Source organism: Arachis ipaensis, chromosome B7, assembly GCF_059453495.1.
Source record: "Arachis ipaensis isolate K30076 ecotype BB chromosome B7, ASM5945349v1, whole genome shotgun sequence".
In the NCBI taxonomy this organism is placed as follows: domain Eukaryota; kingdom Viridiplantae; phylum Streptophyta; class Magnoliopsida; order Fabales; family Fabaceae; genus Arachis; species Arachis ipaensis.
Genome location: NC_142442.1, coordinates 49,600,061 through 49,604,743, shown reverse-complemented (window position 1 = coordinate 49,604,743; position 4,683 = coordinate 49,600,061). Strand labels below are relative to the sequence as shown.

The 4,683-nt window shown below is 42.3% G+C and overlaps 1 non-coding gene across 1 annotated transcript; it reads left to right on the top strand.

Annotated features, from left to right (window-relative positions):
• Positions 1-4,264: 4,264 nt before the first annotated feature.
• On the top strand, positions 4,265-4,372 carry LOC148551107 (small nucleolar RNA R71). Its single transcript, XR_015893745.1, has one exon. It is a non-coding gene; the product is annotated as a small nucleolar RNA R71 (small nucleolar RNA).
• Positions 4,373-4,683: the final 311 nt, after the last annotated feature.

Sequence of the window (4,683 nt, the reverse complement as noted above, 5' to 3'; positions counted from 1 at the left end):
TTCCTTTAGGCCCTCCTATCCACTGATGCTCAAAGCCTTGGGATCCTTTTTATTGCCCTTGCCTTTTGGTTTTAAGAGCTTTGGCTTTTTCTGCTTGCTTTTTCTTTTTTTTTCTATTTTTTTTTGCCTATTTTTTTTCTGCAAGCTTTGTTCTTTGCTGCTTTTTCTTGCTTCAAGAATCATTTTTATGATTTTTCAGATTATCAAATAACATGTCTCCTAGTCATCATTCTTTCAAGAGCCAACATATTTAACATTCTTAAGCAACAACTTCAAAAGACATATGCACTATTCAAGCATACATTCAAAAAACAAGAAGCATTGTCACCACATCAATATAATTAAGCTAAGTTCAAGGATAAATTCGAAACTCATGTACTTCTTGTTCTTTTGAATTAAAATATTTTTTTATTTAAGAGAGGTGATGGATTCATAGGACATTCATAACTTTAAGACATAATTACTACTACTAATGATCATGTAATGAAGACACAAACATAGATAAGCACATAACATAGAAAACGAAAAAACAGAAGAAAGAAGAACAAGGAATGAATCCACCTTAGTGATGGTGGCGTTTCCTTCTTGAGGAACCAATGATGTCCTTGAGCTCTTCTATGTCTCTTCCTTGTCTTTGTTGCTCCTCCCTCATTGCTTTTTGATCTTCTCTTATTTCATGAAGCATGATGGAGTGCTCTTGATGTTCCACCCTTAGTTGTCCCATATTGGAACTCAATTCTCCTAGGGAGGTGTTGATTTGCTCCCAATAGTTTTGTGGAGGAAAATGCATTTGAGGCATTTCCGGGATCTCATGGTGATGAGCTTCATACACCTCTTGAGCTCCATGAATGGGCTCTCTTGCTTGCTCCATCTTCTTCTTAGTGATGGGCTTGTCCTCTTTAATGAGGATATCTCCCTCTATGTCAATCCCAGCCGAATTGCATAGGTGGCAGATGAGGTGAGGAAAGGCTAACCTTGCCATAGTGGAGGACTTGTCAGCCACCTTGTAGAGTTCTTGAGGTATAATCTCATGAACTTCCACCTCTTCTCCAATCATGATGCTATGGATCATGATGGCCCGGTCTATTAGTAACTTCAGACCGGTTGCTAGTGGGAATGATTGAGCATTGAATGAACTCCAACCATCCTCTAGCTACAGGCTTGAGGTCCAATCTTCTTAGTTGAACCGGCTTGCCTTTGGAGTCAATCTTCCATTGAGCTCCTTCTACACATATGTCCATAAGGACTTGGTCCAACCTTTGATCAAAGTTGACTCTCCTTGTGTAGGGGCATGCGTTCTCTTCCATGTTTGGCAAGTTGAACGCCAACCTCACATTTTCTAGACTAAAATCTAAGTATTTCCCCCGAACCATTGTAACATAGTTCTTTGGATCCGGGTTCTTACTTTGATCATGGTTCTTGGTGATCCATGCATTGGCATAGAACTCTTGAACCATTAGGATGCCGACTTGTTGGATGGGATTTGTTAGAACTTCCCAACCTCTTCTTTGAATTTCATGTCGGATCTCCGGATACTCATTTCTTTTGAGTTTGAAAGGGACCTCGGGGATCACCTTCTTCTTGGCCACAACATCATAGAAGTGGTCTTGATGGGCTTTGGAGATGAACTTTTCTATCTCCCATGACTCGGAGGTTGAAGCTTTTATCTTCCCCTTCCCCTTTCTAGAGGATTCTCCGGTCTTAGGTGCCATCAATGGTAATGGAAAAACAAAAAGCTTATGCTTTTACCACACCAAACTTAGAATATTGCTCGCCCTCGAGCAATAAACAAAAGAATAGAAGAAGAAGAAGAAGAAATATGGAGAGGGAGAGGGAGATATGGTTTCGGCCAAGAGGAGTGTAGAGGGGTTTGTTGTGTGAATTTGATGAAGAATGGAGGTCTTTATATAGGGAAGTGAGGGGGGAAAGGTTTCGGCCATATGGGTGGGTTAGGGTGGGAAATTGGTTTTGAATTTTGAAGGTAGGTGGAGTTTATGAGGTAGGTTTATGGGGAAGAGTGGATGGATGTGAGTGGTGAAGAAGTGATGGAGAAGAGAGATTGAGGTGATTGGTGAAGGGTTTTTGGGGAAGAGTGTTTATGGGGTTGTGTGAAAGAGAGTGGTGAGAAGAAGTGAGTGGAGGTAGGTGGGGATCCTGTGGGGTCCACAGATCCTGAGTGGATCCTGTGGGGTCCACAGATCCTGAGGTGTTCAAGGATTTACATCCCTGCACCCATTAGGCATGTAAAAATGCCTTTGCACACAACTCTGGGCGTTCAGCGCCAGGTTGGTGCCCATTTTGGGCGTTCAACGCCCATTTGTGTGCCATTTCTGGCGTTGAACGCCAGAACCATGCCTGTTCTGGCGTTCAGCACCCAGAAGCTGCCCATTTTGGGCGTTCAGCGCCAGCACCATGCTCTGTTCTGGCGCTGAACGCCAGACAGATGCTCCTCCAGGGTGTGATTTTTCTTCTGCTGTTTTTTATTCCGTTTTCAATTTTTATATTTATTTTGTGACTCCACATGATCATGAACCTACAAAGACATATAACTAAGGAAAATATAGTTAGATAAATAAAAATTGGGTTGCCTCCCAACAAGCGCTTCTTTAATGTCAATAGCTTGACAGTGGGCTCTCATGGAGCCTCACAGATGTGCAGATCTTTGTTGAGACTCTCCAACACCAAACTTAGAGTTTGACTGTGGGGGCTCTGGTTGACTCTGCTTTGAGAGAAGCCTTTTCTGCTTCCTCTCCATGGTTGCAGAGGGAGATCCTTGAGTTTTAAACACAAGGGAGTTCTCATTCCATTGAAGGACTATTTCACCTATGTCAACATCAATCACAGCTCTTGCTGTGGCCAGGAAAGGTCTTCCTAGGATGATGGATTCATCCTCTTCCTTTCCAGTATCCAGGACTATGAAGTCAGCAGGGATGTAAAGGCCTTCAACCTTTACCAACACGTCCTCTACTTGTCCAGAAGCCTATTTTCTTGAATTATCTGCCATCTCTAATGAGATTCTAGCAGCTTGCACCCTATAGATTCCCAGTTTCTCTATTACAGAGAGGGGCATGAGGTTTATTCCTGAACCAAGGTCACATAGAGCCTTAAAGATCATGGTGCCTATGGTACAGGGTATTATGAACTTTCCAGGATCCTGTCTCTTCTGAGGCAATGTCAGTTGATCCAGATCACTTAGTTCATTGATGAACAAGGGAGGTTCAACTTCCCAAGTATCAATGCCAAATAATTTGGCATTTAGCTTCATGATTGCACCAAGAAACTTGGCAGTTTGCTCTTCAGTAACATCCTCATTCTCTTCAGAAGAGGAATACTCATCAGAGCTCATGAAGGGCATAAGGAGGCTTAATGGAATCTCTATGGTCCCTAGATGAGCCTCAGAGTCCTTTGGTTCCTCAGAGGGAAGCTCCTTATTGATCACTGGACGTCCCAGGAGGTCTTCCTCATTGGGATTCACGTCCTCTCCTCTCCTCATAGGTTCGGCCATGATGCTTATGTCAATGGCCTTACACTCTCCTTTTGGATTCTCTTCTATATTGCTAGGGAGAGTACTGGGAGGGATTTCAGTGATCCTTTTACTCAGCTGGCCCACTTGTGCTTCCAAATTTCTAATGGAAGACCTTGTTTCATTCATGAAACTCACAGTGGCCTTGGACAGATCAGAGACTAAGTTTGCCAAATTAGAAGTATTTTGTTCAGAGTTCTCTGTCTGTTGCTGAGTGGATGATGGAAAAGGTTTATTATTGTTAAACCTGTTTCTTCCACCATTATTAAAGCCTTGTTGAGGCTTTTGATCATTCCATGAGAAATTTGGATGATTTCTCCATGATGAGTTATAGGTGTTTCCATAAGGTTCACCTAAGTAATTCACCTCTGCTATTGCAGGGTTCTCAGGATCATAAGCTTCTTCTTCATAAGAAGCCTCTTGAGTACTATTGGATGCAGCTTGCATTCCATGTAGACTCTGAGAGATCATATTGACTTGCTGAGTTAATATTTTATTCTGAGCCAATATGGCATTCAGAGTATCAACTTCAAGAACTCCCTTCTTCAGAGGCATCCCATTGCTCACAGGATTCCTTTCAGAAGTGTACATGAACTGGTTATTAGCAACCATGTCAATGAGTTCTTGAGCTTCTGCAGGCGTTTTCTTTAGGTGAATGGATCCTCCTGCAGAAGTGTCCAGTGACATCTTTGATAGCTCAGATAAACCATCATAGAATATATCCAGGATGGTCCATTCTGAAAGCATGTCAGAAGGACACTTTTTGGTCAGCTGTTTGTATCTTTCCCAAGCTTCATAGAGGGATTCACCTTCTTTCTGTCTGAAGGTTTGAACATCAGCTCTAAGCTTGCTCAGCTTTTGAGGAGGAAAGTACTTGGCTAAGAAAGCCGTGACTAGCTTATCCCAAGAGTTCAGGCTGTCTTTGGGTTGAGAATCCAACCATAATCTAGCTCTGTCTCTTACAGCAAAAGGGAAAAGCATGAGCCTGTAGACTTCAGGATCTACTCCATTAGTCTTAACAGTATCACATATCTGCAAGAATTCAGTTAAGAACTAAAAAGGATCTTCAGATGGAAGTCCATGAAACTTGCAGTTCTGCTGCATCAGAGAAACTAATTGAGGTTTCAGCTCAAAATTGTTTGCTCCAATGGCAGGAATGG